Source organism: Arvicola amphibius, chromosome 18 (assembly GCF_903992535.2).
Source record: "Arvicola amphibius chromosome 18, mArvAmp1.2, whole genome shotgun sequence".
In the NCBI taxonomy this organism is placed as follows: domain Eukaryota; kingdom Metazoa; phylum Chordata; class Mammalia; order Rodentia; family Cricetidae; genus Arvicola; species Arvicola amphibius.
The window spans coordinates 13,446,500-13,470,868 of NC_052064.1; the positions used below are offsets into that span (position 1 = coordinate 13,446,500).

Consider the following 24,369-nt stretch of genomic DNA (forward strand, 5'->3'; position numbering starts at 1 on the left):
GAAAAGAACACTTGTTTAGGTGTCTCATATGTCATTAGTCAATTCCTTTTGCCATACACTCAGCAGAACGGAAGGAGCAGGGACTAGCGATACCCAGGCTGACACACTTTATTACTTACCGTTGAAAGCCACACATCAAAAGCTTCCAGAGTGCTTATGCATTCATAAGGTTACTCACTTAGGATTGCCGCGTGTCTAACGGGTGCCAAGTGCCAGTGATAATGAATATCACACAGTGCCACTTCACAGGAACATGCAACGTAACAGAGAAGCATCGGCAAACACATAGTTGTACTCTGTGATGGGAAATGCTATTTGCTTGAAATCTTTGTAACAAGAATCGGGCAGAACTTCATGTCTCATTTCATACTTGAATATACAACCACTAAAATTTTTACCATCTTATTCATATTCATGACAATATAAAATTAATAGCAAAAATTCTCTCCTTGAAATGAGATCGCAATATAAATATATAATACATGCATTTAAACATTTCTGATGGTTAGTATAGGAAAAAATTGAAATGTATTTGTAGTCATTCTGAAGTTCTTGGCGTACAGTCTTGCTGCGTAGCCCAGGCTAGCTTTAAATTCACAGCAGTTCTCTTACCTCAGTATCTTGAAGGCTGGGGTTACAAAGATGTGCTGTCCACTTGGTTAGCTATCTTACGCACACAACACTATGCAGGACATTTGCAAGTGAGCTTTACTGTCAGTGTAGAGGGCAGGACGCTCTCAAACACTGAGATATTCTCCATCCTGTCCCTTTGCTACATCTTTGGGAAGTCCTGGAGAGCAGCTGGTCTGAACACCCAAACTTCTTCCTTCTCAACTGTCCTTGGTCATGTGTCTAAACTCCTAAAATAAGTTTCTATACAATTTATTCTTCTTACATCTTGTCTTGCATTTATTAAATGTCTCAGAAATATTATACTAAAGAGCTCCACGGGGACTATGAACTGAGAGGGGAAGCTTTTTCTCCTTAAGAGTTTTTAATTTTAATTAAAATATAGTTACATTGTTTCCTCTTTCCCTTTCCTCTCTCTAACCCCTCCCATGTCTTCTCCCTCCAGCTTTTCCATGCCCCTCTCCTACTTGCTATGAAATCATGGGCCCCCACTTCTTTCACTATTGTTATATTCTCTCTCTCTCTCTCTCCCTCTCTCTCTCTCTCTTTTTCTCTCTCTCTCCACACACACACACACACACACACACACACACACACACACACGCATGCACACACACACAGACAAATATATACCTACAACCTGCATTGCTTGTATGTATGGGATTCAGGGCTGACCACTTTGCACTGAATACCTGATTCGGGGACTCATCCCTGAGAAGATTAATTCCATCTTTCTCAGCAGTCAGTCACTAGTGGCCCGTGGCTCTTTGTCTATGGGTGGGACCCAGGAACACCTCCTCGTTTCATATGAGTTTGTCTCATTGCTGCCGTTGTTTTAGGTCTTGTTAACGACATGGGTGCGGTATCATGGATGTAGTTTCTATGTCATCTGTAGGAGACATGCATGACCTCGGCTTCTTCTGGCTCTTATGGGCTTTCTGCTCACTCTTCTGTAACAGTCCCTGAGCCTTAGGTGTGCATACATTGTGCTGAAGAGGGAGTTTTTACTCAGCTTACAGCTTCTCATCTATCCTGCTTACCTCTCCTACGTATGCTTGCTCTCTTGCAGTAATGACTTTGCAATTGTCTTCAAGATGCGGCTGAAGATTGAATTTTCGTTCGGGACCAGACTCAGTAAGTGACTATGTGCTATTTATTTTTATTCCACACTGGCTGGTCTGTTGTGTATTTTCCATTTCATACCATTAGTCTCTCTACTTTTACCTTAGAAGAAGATTATGACTGTCTGAGTGATTCACAGATACACATCATTATGGCCGAATTACTATTCACACTTATGTAGAGAAACCAAGAGAGTAGAATAAGATACCCATAAATAGGCCTACTACATCCTAATAAATGCTAACAGTGGCATCTGAGACAAGTGAAGGTCTTACATACACATTGTTAGGTAAATGTTTAATCAGCTGAAAAAAAATGAAATTTCTGTACCTCATTACTTATGCCCAGATAAATTTTGAAAGAATCAAAGTTTTGTGTGGAAAAAAACAAAGGCATAGAAATTCTAGAAATCAAAAGAGCATATTAATATCAGAGTGGAAAAAGTCCTTTTTAAAGGCTATTGAAAATGAAGCACAAACAAACACACAAAAACCAAAACCACAGTAATGCAAAAAAAAAAAAAAAAAAAAAACTGGCATCCTGGTGGAGTTCAGAATCTCAGTGTTGGGGAGTGGGAGACAGGATGATCCCTGGGGTTCACTGACTAACCAGCCCAGATTAATGGGTGATTGCCAGGTCCCAGTGAGAATATCTGCCTTAAATAACAAGATGGGGGGCTGGAGAGATGGCTCAGAGGTTAAGAGCACTGGCTGCTCTTCCAGAGGTCCTGAGTTCAATTCCCAGTAACCCCATGGTGGCTCACAACCATCTGTAATGAGATCTGGTGCCCTCTTCTGGCGGGCAGAAATACATGCAGACAGGACACTGTATACATCACTAATAAATAAATCTTTAAAAAAAAATAACAAGATGGATGTATCTTGATGAACCCTGGTCGATCTTTGCTTCCACACACATACATGTGAACCCTCATATGCACATGTACCCCACACATGTGCACACATACAAAGTTCCCAAACCAATACATATGAACATTGAAGCATAAGTGAGAAATGATAATGCAAACTTCAAATGGTATTGAGATAATGTACAAATTTCCAATATAAAACGGAACTTAATCACCGTTAGAAAATGTCCAAAGAATTTGAGCAGCTATTTTATCATGGAAAATCTAATTTTCTTAAACATAAAAATATGTACAACATTAGTCAAACCTCAGAAAAAAAAGCAAACTTCCAAAGGTCAAATAACAGTCCTTCAAAGACTTTTACATGCCAAATGCCAAGACCCTGATACTGCTATGCCACACAACATAGATGAATTAAAGTTGGGATTCAGATTGCTTTTAACTGACATGAAGACATCTTCCTTTATATGGTTGAGCCCAGCTTTACTGACCCAGCTCAGAAATTCTGCAGAAGGATCAGGGGTGATCGCTTCTGGGTTTTGGGTGACAGGTACAGAAGATGGAGCTCACCGCTACTGGCTCTAAAGGAGGCGCCTGGGTGATAGATACAGAAGATGGAGCTCACCGTTATTGGCTCTAAAGGAGCTGCCAACCTGGGTGGGCAATAAAAACTGGAAAGAAAATAAAACAGGCCTTCAAGAGGTAATGCAGCCCGGCCAACACATTGCTTTTATGTCAGTGAAATCCATTTAGACATCTAGCCTCCAGAAGCATTAGAAATAAAGTTAGGTAGCTTTAAATTGATGCAGTGTGGAGTCTTGATCAGGTCCTGATTCATTTTCTCCACCAGTTAAAGAATTAAAAGGCAGGAGAAGTCTTGAGCACAATGGACAACAACGGAGAAACCTCAGACAGTGCGGAGGGCAGCAAACCGAACCAGCAGGATACCTCCAAAGGAGGGCAACTGGTCCGAATGTTTCCAAAATTACAGTTGCACCCACGTTTTGGCTTAGCAGTTTCCATTGGTGGAGTGTATTCTCCAGATCAGTTAGGCTGCATGTTTACTGAAGGATCATTTACAACAGAAAGACTTGAAAACGACTCAGTCATTCATAAGTTGGGTTCATTAATAAAAAAAATGAAATGTTACACAGCTGTGAGAAGAATGAGGACATATTAGAAAAAGAAAAGAAACCCAAAGTTACAATGCTTTGTATGAAAACCAAACTGTTTGATCAAGCTATATTTTAATGGGGTAGGGAACATAAAGGGCCCCGCTCCTTTTCCTTTTCTCTGCACAGAGGAGCTCAAGAATGAGAATTACTGAGAGTGGCTCTACTGGCTAGGAACGGAAAGCAAAGAGACTGGTGGCGAAGCGGGCAACTATAGTTTTACAGTTTAAATTTTGAATAATGTAGATGCATTATTAGTATTCATATATGCTCTGCAATCACAAATCCGTCATCTATGAGACAGATGAGAAAGTCTTCCAAAGGGATGTTCAGAGAACAAGAATCCACTCTGCTAGTGAGAGACCCTGCCTCCCAACCACACGGTGGATAGCTCCTAAGGGATGACACCTGAAGTTATTCTCTGGACTTCACACATGTGCACCCCCATAAACGTGTGCCTGAATACATACAAACACACAAAGAATCAGCTTTGTCAAATGACATAGCAAAAACAGACTTTCAGGTAAGTATTGCAAGATGAATATAAAACAAGTCTCAGAGTTTGTTCAAAATGTCAGGAGGCAAGAAGGGGATATCATAAAAAGTAGATCACGTTGTTTTCCAGCAAAGAGGACAAGTGGAGAAGTGAGCATGTGTAGGTGGTGGACTGTGCGTGGGGGAAGCGAGGGAAGAGATTTTTATTCTTCTCTTAACTGTGCTATATTCACATACATATGTACATATTTAATTTTGATAAGAAGTTATACAATTAAAATGGAATAGTCAAGCGAGATCAGGCAAAAGCAAGTATAAGGTAAATAATTATGAAAATAATAGAAGCGCTTTATCAAGTCTTAAAATGTGTGCAACCAAACAAATTATACTTTTGATAGATTTTTCTGTGTGCATGCATGTACGTGTATGTGTGTGTGTGTAAATGTATGTTTGTGTGTACATAGTTGTGCATGTATGGATGCCAGAAGTAGAGAGCAGTGATCTTCCTTAATTCCTCTCCATCTTATATTCTGAGATAGGATATCTCTCTGACCCTGGAGCTAGGTAGGTCGTCCTGAGGATGCTTCTGTTTCTGCCTTCCCAACACTGGGATTATAGCTTTGGGATTACAAGTGCGCTGAATTCTGGGTGGTTGAATTCTGGTTATTTTGCTCTCACTGTTAATACTTTTCTGACCAAACCATCTCCCTAGTAAAAATTGTTCCTTAATGAAAACTCACCTCTTACTAAATTTGTTAAACTATAAAACATATAACAAAATGCGGTATAATGTCTAAATCCTGTAACTCGAAAACTCACCTTGGGGTTCTTCAAATGAATACTTTATAAATCCTACCACAATTTATTGTCAGAATCACGCCGGCTCTTTAGTGTCAAATGCAGAGTGCTGCATTTGTACCAGCATGAAGAGGAACAAAGGAGATTCATAAAGAGAAAGGTGAGCCACATCTGAGATGTACTCCACACGTGAGGGAAGTCCTCTGGGAACAATGGTTTCCAAGACAACAATGGCCTTGATAGTGAGACAAAGTGAGCTTTCCCGTCCTGACTTGACTTGGAGCGGCAGGACAGCCGAAGCCCCTGTGAATTCTTTCTGTCACCTTCCGGAAACAGTCAGTTAGCGTTGCCTCGGGGGTCAAATGACTCTCTAGGGAGATAGTTAAGACCCAGTGAACCGGAACCTGGATTCTTGAGCAATCAATTGCGTAGCTCTTTAGTGTGGGAAACCTGGGGGATTTGCTGTTTCTCAAGTGGGATCTCACAGCAGGAGCAAGCACATTTGATATGGAAAATAAATCACTTCACCCTTCATTGTATTGCAACAGCGTGAAAGAATCCAGACTAAAAGCAGGGAAAGAATAACAAACAGGAAGGTGGAATCCTTTTTTTTAAAAAAAAAAAAAAAAAAAAAAAAAAAAGAAGAAAGAAAAACCACTACCTTTTTCTAAACCCAATTTCTAGCCCCGTCTTCCTCTAAGACTGCAAAGCCAGTTCTTCATTTTCAGCCACTGAATGGCCTCAGGTCAAGACAGTGGTTTTTGGAGTAACTCATTAGCCAACTAGTACTGACCCCTGTTCCAAGTGGACTTGTTTGTAAGTCTTAGTACCAAGGCAACCAGCCCCCTTAGGACCCATTTGATAGAGATAAGTCAAGACTATTTCTTAGAAACACCACAGGGCAATGGTAAGAGAAAATTAAATTGGTTCATTTTTTTTTCTCTCTCTCTCTCAGTACTCCAATTAAAGTAAAACAATAATACGTCTCCTAGGAGGAAAGTGGCATCACCTCTACTGCCCAGGTTCACTTTCCCAAACACTAATTAAGATTGCAAAGCTACTGATGGCAACATGGCTCTAATTGTAAAACTGGAGCCTCACTATGTGGCTGTGAACCTATCTGATGAATTGCAGTAACGTCAATGTTAAGAAAACACCATCTCCCTCACACAGACTATGGCAGAGGTCAAAGGTGAATAAGCCAAGCTCCTTCGGCTAGAGCGGACCAACTCTTTTATAAATATCATGCAGCAAGAAGACTAGAAACAATGAATGAAACTCTGGCTGTCAGGAATTCACCTTTGGATGCTTCCGGCGATTCTTGTAGTTATCAACTGAGAAGAGCAGCTGGGGTCCAGCGTCACTTAGTCCCTGGACTCAGTCTACCATATAGGGACTGTTCAACTAGACCCTAACATGGACAGTGAACGTGTCGGAGAAAAGACTCTGAGGAGCAGGGGCTTTTGAGAGGGACTCCCGAGGAGTCAAAATGTCAAGGCTTCGAGGACGGGTTTCAGAGCCTTCCTCTCTAGATTCCACAGCACTGCCAAGACTGAATGAGCTCGATGTGGGGAAGGTAATCTAGTTCTAGACTAAGGATGAGAATGAAGAGACAAGGTGTGAGAAAAGCAGGAGCAGGTGCAAAGAGGTGGGACCTCAACCCCAGTGGGTTTTGCTCATTTTAGCTATCAGAGTGCTCACTGGCTGGTTAGAAGCCTCCTTCAGGTGAGCTGAATCTACCAGCACCCTTTTCCTGCCCTTTACTCCAGACTCTGGCCCTTTTCATTTTGTAGATAGTGACTCTTCTGTGTGTGATTTAATGGGTGCTTAGCTCTAAAACCCTTTCACTGAAATGTAATAATGTTATTATAAAGTATAAAGAAGTTCACTACAAGTGAACACACAAATATTCCATCATGACTATTAAGATATTTATTTCCTCTTCCTCTGTTCCTGTTCCTATCACTCGACTCTTCTTTTCCTCAAAGGCAGCCCCCATCCTAATCTCTGATGTGAGCATACCGGCATGCTAGTGTTGCTGTAGCCAAACCGGCACAAAGGGTGGCTTGAAATGACAGGTTCAGTTTCACAGTTGCCCGAAGTCAAGGGTTAGCAGCTGGCTTCCTCCTGCCGGGGAATCTGTTTCAGTCCTTCCTTCTTTATGGTGTAGCTTCCCTGAAATCTCGTGTCTCTTTGCCTACAGATCCGTCACTCAGTTTTGAACAAACGCAGTGTACTCTTCCTGTATCTTGCATTTGTGATCAAGCCTTCCTTTCTATTAGCATCCACACTAATGGACTCATTTTAACTTGGTTATAACCTGAAAACTCTGTTTCCAAATAAGGTTATATTCTGAGGAAGTAGGGCTATGAATTTAACATAGCTTTTGGGAGGGGAAATGTAATTCATCTTCAACTACATGCTATTTTTGCCTGATATTGAAGCTCATTTAAATGATGATATCGTCAAGTATTAGTTGATACTGTCTATCTTTTGGTTAAAATTTTGTGAGTTTTTTTTTTCACACATTGATGAGAAGATATAGTTAGTTCCTGCTATTTTATTCGTCTGAGACTGGGTCTGATTACATAGCCCAAATTGGTCTTCAACTCACAATTCTGCTGGCTTAGCTGTCTGGGTGCTGGGCTTTTGGATATTCACCACTGTGCATGCCTGGCTGCTTGTTCACTTTAGACATTAACAAGTATTTTACCATATGATGTGCTATGAATACAATCAAAGTACATTGTTTGCTTGTCTGAAATTCTTAGGTTTGAGTAGATGAGCAGCTGATCTGTGAGACAAGAAAGGAGTAGAAAACTAAGGGGAAAAAAGGGAGAATTCCAAACAGGATGCACTGATGAGGAAGTTATTACTGATGACAAGTAGGTCACAGTTTCAGTGGGTCCTTTAGGACACAGTGGAGAATGGGGAACTGGGGCACGATACCACAGCTCATGCGTCAGCTTGGATGGTACAACTTCATTTGTTCTCAGTTGATGGTTGCTACAGACGTGGTAGTTCCAGGGCATTTTTAACATGATATATTTATAAACAGAGGATGCTGTTATGAACCTACAAAGTTCCTATAGAAAATATCTGCAGGAAGACAACCAGAGAAGCCTTTATTAACAAACTACTAAGGGTTACTGAGATGACTCAGCAGTTAACAGCACTAAGGGTTCTTCCATAAGACCTGGTTTGATGCTCAGCACCCATGTGGCAGAGAACAACCACCTGTACTTACAGTTCCAGGGCAAACACTTGGGAATATTATGTTAGGAAGTCCCGCTTATATGATCTCACCTAGGTTAGATTTTCTTTCTTTTGAATTTAATTTGCAGTAACCTATCTTCTATCTCTATATATCTACACACACACACACACACACACACACACACACACACACATATATATATATCATCTACCTACCTACCTACCTATTTATATGTCCATGTTATTCTAGACATGAGTAATTTTCAAATGAAGTTTTGGTAAATACCTTTGGCCACTCTGTGGCCTACCTTTGTACCTAACAGTTATCTAATGGGCATAAATTCTTAGTTTTAAATACAACTAAATTTTAAAAATTATGTCTCAATGTCTAATTTTCAAATCCGGATGACTAGTGATTTCATCCTTCTATCTAATGTCTTTTATGATTACAATGATCTAGTTCTAAAATGTGAGACCTTCAGGTGCTGAACGCATTTCAGGAGAATGTATATCATTATGCTGCTAAACCGTCTTTTGTGCTGACAATGTGCTCTGAATTGTGCTTTAAAGAAACCTATCATAGTGCAGGGTAAGAGTGTCACTGGGTGCTCATGTCTTCATGGGATCCTGAACTTCTATAGAACAAAGGAAATGATTCATTCATCTTTGTACTTTCATTAGGCAATGCTGAGCACTTAATAGGTTTTCAGTAATTGTTTCCCAAACTGATCATTAAACTCATTAAAAATAACTTCAGGGTCTTTAAAATCATACTAATTATTGAATAATAACACAGGCCAATTAATTATGAATCAGAGAAAAATTCTTGACGCCTTTTTATATTTCAAGTCTTTTTATTTATCTATTTGTGTATTTATTTATTTCTCTCTGTGTGTGTGTGTGTGTATGTGTGGGGGGGTTGCACGTATATACATGTGTGGAGATCAGATAACTTGTGGGAGTGGGTTCTCTCCTTTCAAATGTGGGTGCTGGGGATTCAGGATTGTCAGTAAGCAGCTTTATGAGATGAGCCCCTTGATGCTTGCATTTTGACATACTATTTTGCCGTCCATGTAAGGGCACAGGAGTGTTCTTGCTACTGGCACCTAGTCAGAGGCTGCGGATGCTCCTGAGTGTCTCACAAAGTCCAATACACACCCTCATTAAAAACAAATATCAGAACCACAATACCAGAGATGTTTACTCATGGCAAGACATGTCTGGATTTCTAGATAGATTTTGGAAATTTTAATTCCTAAATTGTAGGTGGAAAATGGCCTTGCCAAGAATATTATTATGGTCTCAGCATCTCGGCCTGACGGTTACATTGTGGCATCACTTCTTCCTGAGCCATCTTCAGCTTGCTCATTTCCCCAAATCTCCTTTCCCTACTCACCAACAACCTCAGATAAGTGAGTTCATGACACCTTCTTCCTGCCACAACCCAACAGATGACTCATGGCTCCTCCTTTCCAAGCATTGGAAAGTCATCCCCAGAAGAACATCTCCAGTCAGATCCAGGAGAAGACGCACACTCTTGTGTGAGGCAGGCATGGGAGGCATCCAGCCTTCCCGAGCTGACACGCAGCATATCTGATCCTCAAGGAACCCTAGTGTCGTCTCTGCCAGGACTTCCCTCTGTGTGACTTCCAGCTCCAGAACAACACTGCATATCTGAAGTTGCAACACTCGTCAATCATGTTCAGTTTTCAAAGAGAAATTGAAATTTGAAGGCAAATGTAATTGGTACTTAGGATTTTTAGCTTGGCTAGGTCATCATGAGAACAGGTATAGGAAACAGAGAAAAGGGAAACAACTTTCTTTAAAGCAAACATATATAAATACATATCTGAGACTTTTCCAAGTAAAGGCTTAAGCTTCCATTGTTCTGTCATAGATCGCTTCCTCGTGTTCCAGAAGACTGACCTAAGCATGCCAATGAATGAAACTGGCAAGGGACAAAGGGTGTAAGTTGCCGGGAAAATCCCACTCAGAGATGCCCCGGTAAGTCTGCACTGCAAAGCCTAGGAAAATTGGCAGCAAAGCCCGTGTTCTGAAGAATGCACTGACAGTAACAAGAATGTACTTAATAAAATGAGCCTTTCTCCCTTTAAAGGCACACAAAACTTCTTTATATGAAAAGCAGAGCAGCAGAAATTTTATTCAGTCTCTGAGAGTGAATGTGTCAAAGATAAGTACAGCAGCTTACTGTGCAGGGACGTGCATTTCAACGGGTAAAACAAATTCATTTCTATTCCGTTGGATGCATGCGTTTGACTCTCTGTAGCACCTTGGAAGGAGAATACAAAGGGAATAACCAACTTCTGCCAGAAACGCTGGCCCAGCATCAAGTTGCCATGCGCTTCTAAGCCACTGCCGCATAGCTTAGTGTCTACACAGAGGGGACAGCGTTGTTGAACGGTGGGATTGCAAGGAGCTCTGTCAGGTCATCAAGCATATATACCCACTGCTAAGAAATTCCAAGCCTATACCACCCTGAAAAGGGTTTCCATGTCCCTGGAAATAATCAAGTGAAAAATAGAAAACCAACACATTATCCTTTATAAAACTTCCTCCTCTCTGTGTGCCAGAATTTCTATTTTGAGCCTTCAATGAATATGGGAAACCAAACTCTGGCCCTGTATAAGATCTGCAGGTGCTCCTCACGGCTGAGCTAATTCTTCTGCTGCTCGTAATGTTTGTAAGGTAAGCTAGCATCGCATTGTCCCAGTTTTGCACAGCCGAAATGTCTTTCCTGTTGCACTAAGTGATAGCGGTCCTCTGTGTTCTTAGAGAAAAAGACACATATGGAAGAAAAAGCTCTGTCATCCATCAAGCTGAATGGACGGTGGCACATAGTATTCATTACTGGGTATAGGGGTTAGTTTTTAACACCTAATTTGCTTTGAAAAAGATTTAAAAGTTATCATGACGTGCATGCATACATGCATATAATACCTGCCCATTTTTGGATAATCTCATTTTATTTCAATTTATTTACTTTATTTAAGGATGCTTTATGTCTAGTGAGCTGATATGTCCCTGAGCTATGCTGTACATACTTGCATATCATCTTGAGTTTCACGGACCTATGTAATATGGTTCATGCTGCTCTTATCATTCTAACAATGTCATGATCCCTGATGGTATCTAAATGCCCCCTTCTCCCAACACATGAAGCTACACCTTTTCATTGTACAATTTTATTCAACATTCCCTGTGCTTCAATATGAAAAAACATCCTTCAAGACCAGCACATACATTCCTTGCACAGCTCCTGGTCTTCAACTGGAAGTACCAATCCTTCTCTTCGATTTCATATATGTTGTGAAATATTACTTTAACTATATAAAGCTGTGTGTATTTGTTTATGCTGCGTTTGCTTAACTATGTAAAGATGTGTTACATTTGTTTCACCCTGCCTGCCTAAGGCACCTGATTGGCCTAATAAAAAGCTGAAGGTCCAATAGCTAGGCAGTCGAGGGATGGGTAGAGCTGGTAGGCACAGAGAATAAGTAGGAGGAGGAATCTAGGCTTGAGGGAGAGAGAACAAGGAATAAAGAGAGGGAGACGCCCAGGGTTAGTCAGCCAGGCAGCCGCCAGGCAGCCAGACACAGAGAAAGCAGGAAAGTAGGACATACAGAATGAAAGAAAGGAAAAAAAAACTGAGGCAAAATGTAGATGAAGAGAAAGAGGTTAAAATAAGTAACAAGAGCTAATGGGACAAGCCTAGACTGAGTCTGAGCATTCATAACTAATACTATATCTCCCTGTCCTTATTAGGGAGCTGGTTGGTGGCCCACGTAAAGCTTGTCACACTCATATGCTGCTTCTTTCCTTGACACTGATTATCTTTCTCACTTGCACTTTGTCCTGCAAGAATTTTATTATTACTCTTCCATAATCAAGTATATCGTAAGCTTTTTAAGAGCGCAAGCTTACCTCCCTTATGTTTCAGATGGAACTGTGAGCCAGGAGGCTGTGGAGATGGCTCAGTGGGTAAAGCACATATCGAGCCGACATGGGGGCCAGCGTTCACTCTGCTTCCTTATTTACAGCCCGAGCACGTGAGAGGCAGAGACTGGGGATTCCCAGAGAAATCGGGCTTGCTAGACTGGTCAGATCAGAGTGTTCTGGTTCAATGAGTGACCTTGCTTCAACACACAAACTAGAGAATGAGGCTCAAGAAAGACAACAGATGTCCACTCTGCCTTAGGCATACACATATGTGCACACACACACACACACACACACACACACACACACACACACACACATGTGCCCCAACACAGAGCACAAATGCATGCATGCGTACCATGCACATACACATACAAATACGAAGGAATAAGTACACCACAAAGGCAATGGGTTAAACATGAGAAATGTTTGACTTGTAACATGCTACAGCTTCAAAATGCCTGCACTGGTTTCCTTTTATTTAGAGAAGATGCTACCTCCCTTCTCCACCGGAACAACTGGACACAGCCAGAGCTGGAAAGTGGCGCTCTTGCCTGCTCCCCACCTGGAGAACAGTTTTCTTGGTAGCATATTTGAATTTCTACCTCTTTAAATGATGTCTTAGGAAGAACACATTCTAAAACCGAGATGTCATTCCCCCCCCCCCCAAAAAAAAATGTCAAGACAGAAAGAAAATGCTTCTAGTTAGAAAAAAAAAATTATAGAGAGAAATTTTTAAATTTGCTTTTCTTGTATAACTGAGAGAGAAAATTTGTCAAGGAGGCATGATGATGGAGAGCACACCTAAACATGCCACATGTGACCATAACAGCCTCTACTACGGATTCGGGGCCCTGAATGTAGATCTCCACTGTGATTTACCTCCATATGATCTTTATTTGCTCTGGGTCTCCAGTCCACTCGAGTCTGGCGCTGTGGACATCCTACTTTCCCCATAGCCCGGTTCCTTCACTGAGATCTCAGCCTCACTGCTGAGTGGTCACTTCACAGTTTCGGTGTGTGTTTTATGTGCACATACTGTGAACTTTAGAGTTCTTACTTCAGTGCCTAACATACAGAGATTGTTTGGTAGCTGTTGAGTAGACTGAGAGTGGCTGTCATCACCAGATAGTAAATACTTGTTGAAAGAATGAGTGAATGAGTAAGTGAGGGAGGGGGCTGTGTCTGTGGGTGAGCAACCACTGTGTTGCCATGAGCTAGATGTCTGCGCTCCAGCTAAATGGCGTAAGTCCGTACATATGACTGCTATATGAATCATAACAGTTCTTGAGAGTGTAGACTTCATTTACCTAAATTACACTAAACCATTTACAATTTTTTTCCGACTGAACTTATTTCTTTCCAGTGAATAGAAATATTTGCTCAGCCTCTGATCACGGGGCATAATATTTGCAGGATTGTGCTCTCCCACAGTTTGTGGAGATCATTTTTAATAGAACAATGCTTTAAGAAGAGATCTTGCCTAGTTACCTCTTCCACATCTGGGTAATGTGTGCGCGTGCACACACACACACACACACACACACACACACACACACACACACACATTTAAAAGGCTAGAGGAAGTGAAGATATGCTAGAATTTGTTTTCAGCGCATAGTCTCAGCTATAGATACGAAGAGGAAAGAATACATGACTTTGTGTGTTTGCACTTTCAGGGACATCCTGGCTGAAAAATAGACATAAGGGAAAGAGCCTTAAAGGCTGAAAATGCTTAAATTGCAGTGGTCTGGTTTATAAGATACACTGTCTTATTTTCTTTGTCGTGTTTGTGTGTGTGTGTGTGTGTGTGTGAGTGTGCATGTCTCTCTCTCTCTCTCTCTCTCTCTCTCTCTCTCTCTCTCTCTCTGTGTGTGTATGTGTGTGTGCAATAGGGATTCGGAGTAAGATTTTTCTTACTGTTGCAAACCATGTGACTGGCAAAAAATTAATGTGTCCTCAAAAATGAACAAGAAAACGTAATAAGGTGAACCCCAAGAAAAATATATATAGATGCATCTGGAAAGTGGAAACGTATAAGATCGCCTGACAAAATTGGGAGCATGGGGGTGAGGGGAGAAAAGAGATGGAAGGGAAAGAGGAAGGGAGAAGGGCAGGGGTGAGGAGAACTTGAGGGAATGGGATAGTTGAGAAGGAGAAAGAGATGAGAGCAAGGAAAGAGATATCTTGGTTGAGGGAAAACCATTATAGGGTTAGCAAGAAACCTGGCTCTAGAGAAATTTCCAGAAATCTATAAGGATGATCCCAGCTAAGACCCTAAGCAATAGAAGAGAGGGGGCCTGATCTTAACCTGCCCTGTAGTCAAACTGATGTAGTAAGACTGATGAATATCTTAAATATCACCATAGAACCTTCATCCAGAAACTGATGGAAACGGAGGCAGAGACCTGCATCGGAGCACTAGACTAAACTCCCAAAGTCCAGGTGAAGAGTGGGATGAATGAGAATATGAGCAAAGAGGTCAAGACCATGATGGGTTCACCCACTGAAACAGTTTACCTGAGCTAATGGGAGCTCACCAACTCCAGCCGAACTGGGAAGGAACAAGCATAGAACCAAACTAGTCCCTCTGAATGTGGTTGACAGTTACTTGTCTGGGGAAGACTGCAGGGCCTCTGGCAGTGGCACTGCATTTATCCCTACTGCATGTACTGGCTTTTTGGGAACCTATTCTCTTTGGATGATATCTTGCTCAGCCCAGATATAGTAAGGAGGGCCTTGGACCTTCCCCAAAGCAATGTGCCTTAGCTTCTCTGATGATTGGATGGGGGTGGGGTGGAAGGCTATGTGGAGGGAATGGGAGGAGGGAAGGGAGTGGGAACTAGGATTGGTATATATAAAATGAAAAAAGATAGTTCGTTTTCTTTTTTAAAAATAAATAAATAAAAAGGAAAAATGTGAACAAGAAAAATAAAGAATAATGACCAATATGAGACCTAAAGCAAGAGACCTCCTTAAATGTCAACTAATACTTAAAGTTGTTACAATTTGCACACACACACACACACACACACACACACACATATACACACACACTGTATTCTGTTATTATATTGCTATAACCCTCTGTAGTAATCTGGTATATTTGAGGCTAATATTTAAGTCTTTTATGTTAATACTGAAAAACATTTGGGAGTCTTGCATAAGGTACTCAAAACATGCTATCCTCTTAATTTGTATGGAAAACCTGAACTTAAGGCACTCATTTCTATAGTCAGTTTAAAACAGTGGTCCAGAGAGAACACAAATGCCTTTTCACCTCTCTTCCCCCACCCAAGCATCAGAGCTGAGCTCCTGATGCCGTACCATGTTTGCACTACCCCAGTCACAGCAGGCATTTTCAAACAAAAAGTTGACATGCTTGAGCTTTGAGTGCCTAGTCTCTCTTTCCCCACATCTGTACACTTTCTATATGTTATGAGCTAGATACCGTCTCTACATTAAACAAGCAAACAGAAAGCAAAACTCCCCCCCCCCCCCCGCAAGGAGTGGTTGCTGTTTAGAGTTGGCATTTAAAAAAGCATTGTAAGAACCTGGACATAGTAGGTTCATCTTATGAAAGTCTGAATTTATGTTGCAAAAGCCAAACCTTTCTCTTGTCATTACCGTTCCTATGGTAATCTTGGAAAGGGTTAAGTTTTGGAATGGTGGAAGAAAGATCTCGGAGGGATTTAGGAAATCTCCCACAGGTTCACCTAGAATCTGTCACGTGTCATCTTTATATAGCTACCTCCTGTTCTTACTTTTATAATCTGTTGTCTATAGAGCAGGAAGGATATTTTTTTTTGGCTTGGTTCTTTTTTCATTATTGTTTCTATTGAGTTATATATTTTTCTCCACTCCCCTTCCCTTCCTCTCCACTCCCCTTCCACCCTCTCTCAAGGTCCCCATGCTCCCAGTTTCCTCAGGAAAGCTTATCTTTTTCTACTTCCCATGTAGATTAGATCCATGTATGTCTCTCTTAGGGTTCTCATTGTTGTCTAGGTTCTCTGGGATTGTGAACTGTAGGCTGGTTTTTCTTTGCTTTATGTCTAAAAACCACTTATGAGTGAGTACATATGATATTTGTCTTTCTGAGTCTGGGTTACTTTACTCAATATGATGCTTTCTAGATCCATCCATTTGCCCCAAAATTTCAAGATGTCATATTATTATTATTATTTATTATTATTATTATTTTGCTGAGTAGTACTCCATCCATTGTGTAAATGTACCACATTTTCCTTATCCATTCTTTGGCTGAGGAGAATTTTTTAAAAAACTATTTTTAAAATAACAAGTCTTTTTCACGTTAGACCTAAACTTTTAAAAACCTTTACAAAAATTAAAAATAAATTGATTTATGTGTTCTTGTTTGTGCCTGGTGTCTGTATGAACATCATGTGCACGTAGGTAGCCTCAGAAGCCAGAAGCGGCTGTCAGATCTTCTGAAACTGGAGTTCAGGTGGTTGTGAGCTGTTCAGCATGGATGCTGGCAACGGAACCTGGATCCTTGGTAACAGCAGCTAGTACTCTTAAGCACTGAATCATGTCTCTACCCATCCTCTTTAGAGCTAATAATGGGCATCTTGGGAAGAGATGAAGATGGTCTGTGATTTAACATTTAAGGGTTTAAACGTTATGCATCTTGGATCAAGCATCCCTGAGTGATTGCACTACAAAAACCTCAGTTTTTAGGCTAGTCCGTTTTGTGGCTGCCAATCACAGACCTTTGGAGGTGATTTTGCCCCTGATCCTGCGGAGCAGAACAGCATTAGGCTAGGTCTCCCCATCTCTAACTGTAGCTGCTAGAACGGTCAGTTTTCAATGCTGTTCCTGCAACAGTTTCAAAATTATGCCTGGATTACCGCTTCTTTTGTCAGCTTTAGCATTTATGATTGTCTTTCTTGAATGCCCTGTATAGCAACTCATTGAAAGCACAAGGAATAACATTTCTAAGGTAGCAATTGGAATGAATGGAAAGTCCCTTTCAAAGCTTTGCCTAATAATGTGTGGTTTTAGAAGGAAGAAATTTACAAAAATCGTTGCAGAAGAAAGGGGAAAGGTGAAAAATTAAGTTTTCTTAGATCCACTGCTTCCCACATGTGCACAGAGACATAGAAATAATGACAGCTATTTCTTTCCTTTCTGTTTTCACCCCGCGAATTCAGCAAATGGCATCGAGCCTCTCCAGCTGTGATAATTGCAGGGTAAAGTGAAGTGCTCTTTCAAGTGGAGAAACTGGAGCTGCTTGAGGCAGCTCATGGGGATACATTTCATAAGCAGATGCATCTTCCAGGAAAGGCGCCTGGCGACAGATGCTGAAGGGTCATCCCGCATGCAGACTGTGTGAGATCAAAACTTTTTGCCCAGTTTTGATCAGAGATCTGAACTGTGATTTAGGAGCGTGGGATCCAGAAGAGAAGCTATGATCAACAGAGTACACCTGAGTACCCAGAGAGCTAATTCACCTCTTTGTGATGTCAGACTTTCATCTTTTGTTGCTAATTGATGTGCTACATTTCTGGGATTTCCGTGCTACTGGGAATTGACTGAGATTTTGGGTATCTGCTAGATACCGACACCTTTCTCATAAGCCCTCACTATATCCACTCTGCATATTTTCCCCACAGTTCTTTCTGTCCGTCATACATGGAAGAAACAAGAAGTCATATGCACGCCTTTTGCTCCATATATGTTTTTCTGAGTACCCACCCCTTCCAGTATCCACTATTGTGTTTTACACCATGCTGCTGAATTTAACTTAATAATGTGGATCCTTTTTAACAATTGAGAAATGAGGGGACTTAGTAGGAATGAATTTGAGTTATGTGGGTACTAGAAAGTGAAAAATCTCAGTACCCAGACTGAAGTCTCCATGAATCTAGCCCCTGTCTTTCTAACGACATCATGCTCTGTCATAATCCTAGTCTTGATTTTAGCTTGTCTAACCTAATTTATATTTACTTTTAGTACTTTCTTTGGTGATTTCTGAGTTCATCTCCGAGATTTATTATCCCACGATGATTTAGTGGTCCCAGCGACATATAATGAGTATGGTATTAAGTGTGTAGTGAATGAACAGTTAAGACTTATTGGAGTTGGAGAGATGGTGAAGTGGTCAGGAGCACTTGCTGCTTTTGCAGAGGATGTGGGTTTGGTTCTAACACCCGCATAGTGATAGCCAGCTGTCTATAACTCCAGTTCTGGGGGGATCTGATACTGCCTTCTGGCCTCCTCACAAACCAAGCATGCATACACACAGGTAAGCATTCTAATATATACAATAAAACATCTAAGTCTTTGTAATAAAAAAAAGAATGGAAAACAGTGCCTTTCTCTTGGGCCAAGTCATTCCCAGGTTGTAATTTGAAGGTTTCTATATGGAGTTCGTTGAGAAAGAATTCATTTTTTTTTTTCTGTTGTTTTCATGGAACGTGCTATTCACATTAAAGATCACTATCTGGTCTGTGATATGAAACAGCATCAGGCATGTCACATCCTCTTTCTGGGTCTAGACTACACGGGATCGTTGCTTTTGTGCTGTTAATTAGCTGCTGGATAAATTTAAGACTGTTTCATTTATTGTCAGGGACTTTGGAGAGCATATCTATGGATTATTTTTGAAATCATATTTAGCATTTTAATTCTGAAATTAAAAATAGTTGTCTTTTTATCAAGAATTCCACAAATCTGTGAGCATCACGAGGCAAAATAACACACTGTCAATCAGGGTGTGTCCATTGGTACAACAGTAGCAAAATTACCGTGCATATATACAATGTATTCTTACTGGATTTGAGCCCCATTTCCCAAGAGGCAACTCATACCAGCTACTGTAAATCTGATTAAGAACTTGTGCCTGAGGAGGTCATAGGCTATCAATGGAAAATCTTCTACTCATTCATACCCATAAAACCATTTTGGTGTATAGATAGTGGGGAATAGTTACTGATAAGACTCATAAATGGCCAAAGAGCTGAGAATAAGAGACAACTGAACACTCATCTCTAAATGGAGCATCTGCATCATGCCTTCTGAGGCTCAGATGGTGTGTGTGCATGTGTGTGTGTGTGTGTGTGTGTGTGTGTGATTTTCTTTGATAATCTAGACACTGTTAAATTTCCATGATCTGTTAAACAAATAATCCCAACACCTATAATTTTGCTCACAGGCTTCTCTCTCTCTCTCTCTCTCTCTCTCTCTCTCTCTCTCTCTCTCTCTCAAAAGAACAGAAGGAAGGAGTGGGGCTTGTTGGAAGAAAAGCTTCGGTGCGGGAGGAGAACGAGGGCAATGAGGGATGAGATAGTCAGATTCTTCATATGTGAAAATTTCAAATAGAAACAGTAGAAATATATTTTAAAAATCAGGTTAAAGGAGGTGTCTGGAAAAGCTAGAAGACCCTTGTCTTTAATTCAAGTCTTAGTAGAAGTTTCATAACGTTAATGTCACCGCTCTTCCATTTACGAAACCACCCTAGAAAACTTCGATTTATGTACTTCCAGAGAAAGACATTCTTTTCAGCCTGGTCACTGGATCCCCCGCCCCACCCCTTTGACTAAGATCCCTGGCTTCCCTACTTGTCACCATCCTCCATGCTGCAGGCAGAACTATTTCCCCAGAACTCTACTTGCTATGGGACTCTAGTTATCAAAACTCCTCCGTGAGGATGGAGGTGTATCTCAGGGGACAGCACTTGCTTGTAGGTAAACCCAGGTTAGGATCCCTGCACCAAACGTTGAACAAAATCCTTATGTGCGTTTTTGTTATCATGAAAACTACTGCTCACTAAACTTGGTGCTTTGATAATAATTATGCTCCTCTAACAAAGGCTTAATCATCATTCCCGTTTCTACTTCCGCTCATGAGTACCCTCCACCCCACTCCGAGGCCATTCTTCTCAAGCTCTTCGCTCCAGGAGTAATGGCAAATATTTCTTCCTGGAGAGCTTTTCATGTTGTTTTGCTTCTGCTTGCACATGTACTTTTCTCTGCCTGGGTCTCTGCGCCTTGTATAATTCTGATTTATGTCTCAAGGTGCGTCTTGTTTTTGCTGACCCTTCAATATTGTGACACATGGCATCCCTTTGGATGCACATCATTCTTGATCTTATCTCGGATCAATGATTTATTTATCAAACGCCTGCTTGATGTTAGCACTGGAAGAGTGAACAATATATCTGTGGTCCTTGCCCAAGACCAAATATTCTGGTGAGTTTTAAACAAACCAGCAGTTCTATAGATCATATATAAAAATTAAAACGATATATGATGTAATGATTCTGAGACTGACAAGCAGAGGCAGTGGGGAGGATTCTTCAGTGGTGTGAGCAAACATTGCTTCTTTAGGAAAATAATTTGCTCAAGATGAGAAGGAGTCGTCTCTCTCAATGTTCTTGAGGAGAAATATTGTAGTTGGAGAGAACAAGAAAGATAAATTTTAAAGTAGGTTCACACTTGCTATGGTTGATGAACGAAAGAAGGCCAGTGTGGTCGATGCATACATAGAGAGGGAAGGGAAAGAAATGAAAACAAAGGCTTGGAGTTTCAAGGACACCGAACCGTAGATTCGTAGCTTTATGGATCCCGGTAATATGGTTATATGTTGTTCTCTTAGCACTGAGAAGTACTCAGTGTTGTAATCTGCGGGCCTGACTTGTCACCTGTGTACCCTGTCCCTTTAAGAGACAAACTCTGCCCACTCCCAATCTCCCCCATTCTGCTGTGACACAGGGATCTCCTCCACCCCTCTGTCTTTTTTTTCCAGCCTTCCAGAGCTTGCTCTGTCTGCCCTTCTTCTGGAGAGGCTGTGCTCTCTCTTCTACCCCCTCCCATTCTCCCCTTCTCTTCCCTTTCCATAATCCACTAAATAAACTCTATATCCCAGCTCTCTCCGCATGGTATATCTGTCTCTCTCCTGCTGCTGTCTCCCACCAGCAAGGGGACCCACCGAGGCCTTGGATCTTGCCATTTTCTAACCGATGACACTCAGAGTTTATGATGAGATTTCAGTTTTTACTAGCCTTCTCTTAGTTCTTTGTGAAGAATGAACTCTAGGAATATAAGAATGGAGATGGAGATTATTGAATACCTAGGGTGAGGGACGAAGATGTTAGAAAGTGGGCACATTTGGGTGGTTTGTTTTTTGTCATTTCTTAATACAGGATCTCACCATACATCCCAGGCTGCCCTTAAACTGACTATGCCCTTCCCCAAGCTCTAGGATTAGAGTTGTCCACTTACAATGCTGAGCTAGAATTTAACTTTTGAAGTAGCACTAAGAGAGAAGAATCAATGATGATTATGGGTTTTCATTTAAAAATACTGATGATAATGAAATAAAAATATTGGGTAGAAGGAAAACTAGGATTTTAGTTATTTTTAATTTCTGTTATTTTTTTTTAACTATATAAGAGAAAAGAGCCAACAAGAAAGACGGCATGGAATCATAGGTATCTGGGAAGATTGCAGAGAACAGCATCATGGGAGCCCAAAGCAGAACAATCAGAGTTCAAAGTTCAACCCATGGCAGTTAGCAGTATCACGCTATTATAGTCACCAATATATTTGCATATTCTTTAGTAGACTCTAACTTCCCTGATAGTGGAGAGTATCAGTTTTCTTCCTTCAATATGTAGGTGCAAAGCCTAATAATCTACAGTAAGGTCTTTACTAATTATTAACTGAATTGATTAATGAACACATGAATTCTGGGGCTTCAGAAGACACGACTGATTCCTGACAGATAGGAGAAACGCTAAGAAATGTTTCTTGGTCCTTTCATTGACCTCCAGCCAAGCTGTGCTTTAAATTTCTCCAATGTTACCGTGGGAAACTATAAAAAGCAAGCCCAGACAGCTCATTGGATGACGTTCAGTAAAGAATGATGGGCAGCAAGGCAGAGGGCTCCATACAGAAGGGAACTGGGAAGAATGGCTGGGCTATCTTTTCAGTGAATTATATATTCACCAATAAGCTGGGAATTGTGGCTCCGCTTTGATTCACCTCACTGAAAGTAAAATGGAGAACTGAGTGTTTCCCCCAAGGGAAATCTAAAACGGAATATATCATAGCTACTCAATGGTGTTTGTGCTTAACTTCCAATAGTGTATCACTTTATGATTTAATATAAATTCTAGGGAGATACATTAGAAGAGACACATAAAGCATTTAGGGGTCCTTGGAGAAAACTATTCATAATTTTAAAATTATAGTGATAATTACTGAATAATGAAGATGCTTTAAGTCACATCGGACCTACACATTGAGAAGCTTCTAAATCTGCTTATATTTCAAAATTTCAAAAGGAAGATTTTCATTTTTATTTTACTCTCTTCTATTACCGTGTTTTCAATGTGTTTAACTCATGGATTCTTACTCTTACTTCACATGTAAGAATGTTTCAAATCCATGTGCCCCATTTGTTTTTAAAGGTCTAACTATGTAGCCCACGTTGGGATTACAGGTGTGTGGAATTGTTTCCATTCTTTGGAACTATTTCCTCTTTCCTGAATTGATTTTTCCTGAAGTGACTATTTTCCCCCTGTCAGCTTAAAGATGGCAATGATTTCCACACATATATCTAATCCAGCAACGACCTCTGCAGCAGAAACTCAAATACTAATTATAAATAAACTGTTTTGATTTTCTTCTCCTGTTTTCATGTGTGTGGTGTGCAGGTGCTTGTGTGTGTGAGTGTACATATATACATATATGTATACATGTATATACATATATGCATATATACACACATGTATATGATATACATACACAGGCGTACACACACATATACAAGCATGGTAGGTACATGTTGAGGCCCCAGCTGATGTTGGGATATCCTCCATTAGTCCTTCAACGTATTCACTGAAACAGGGTCTATCAGTGAAATTCATGTATCACAAACATGACTAGTCTTTCTGGCCTTCTTGCTCTGGGAATCCTATCTGTGCATTTGGAGGCTGGGAACAGAGGGGAGCTATCATTCCTCCTACCATTTGACACGGTTTCTGGGGATATGAACTCCAGTACTCAAGCTTATAGAGTATATTCACCAAGCCATCTCCTGAGCATCACCAGGATGTGAGTTCTCCAGGGTCTGACTTCATATCTGCTTTATCCATGACTGTACCAACAGAGTTACTTGATACCTAGCGAGTTTCGAGACATGTTTGCTGACTGGTGATAATAATGTAGGTGGACGGTGTGACATTTTTTTCTTGGTTTGGGGCTCATTTAATCAGTGTTTTTCCCTTTGCTGTGCTGTGCCCAATTCTGAAATCCTACATTCTTTCAAACGTAACTTTCTCCATCAACCAATGTATTCTTCCAGATAAAAGCTTTGTCTCTTCTAGAGAACTGCAAAGCTTTCTCTGGTCTTTTCAAGGTCCTTTGTGACCCAACACATATACAGATATATATACATACATACATATATATATATATATATACAGAATACAGAGTAATAGAATAAAACAGTCCCAATTTGCAATGAAAAGCCGTCTCTCTCTTTGTTACTCCAGTCTCCAGTTTGGCATTTTTTCACCATGCTGGATCATCTCATTCCTTTATGTCTGTCATTCTGAAACATGCGTTAGCAGTAGATGCAGGCAAAGAGATGGTTACTGTTCGGGAGGGGATCTGATTTCCTCTAAGTTGTTTACCCAGGCTTGTTTAGGCCAGCCCTAGTTCTTGTGTGGCCTGGCACAATAAGCACAGGGCTCAGAAGGACCTGAGCCAGATGATAAAGTTCGCCTATTGTGTAAGGTCAATCCATATGACTTAACCATTGATGGATTTTAAAATGCTTTGTGTACAGAAAAAAAAAAATGGTAATATGAAAGTGCCCATTATGTAAACATTTTTGTTTTAGAATTTATCTTTTCTTACCATAGTAGAAACTTGGCCAACTTTATTTCCTTTTACATAATGGGAGGGGTTATTTATTTGTTTAATAATAAGGTGACATTTTGACGGGGTATAGCTCAAAATCAAATATACCAAGCAGAGATTTGTCCCTCTTGAGGAGTTATCATCAAAAAGCTTCAAGTCATCAGGGCCCCCAGTCCTTGGGATGTGATGTAAGGGTCTAGGGAGCCTAGTGTGCACATAGCTC

At 40.7% G+C, this 24,369-nt stretch overlaps 1 protein-coding gene across 1 annotated transcript in view; it reads right to left on the reverse strand.

The window, feature by feature from the left end:
- Grm3 (glutamate metabotropic receptor 3) overlaps positions 1-24,369 on the reverse strand; it is an 86,363-nt gene that overhangs the window by 21,210 nt on the left and 40,784 nt on the right. The gene's annotated exons all lie outside the window — the stretch shown is intronic.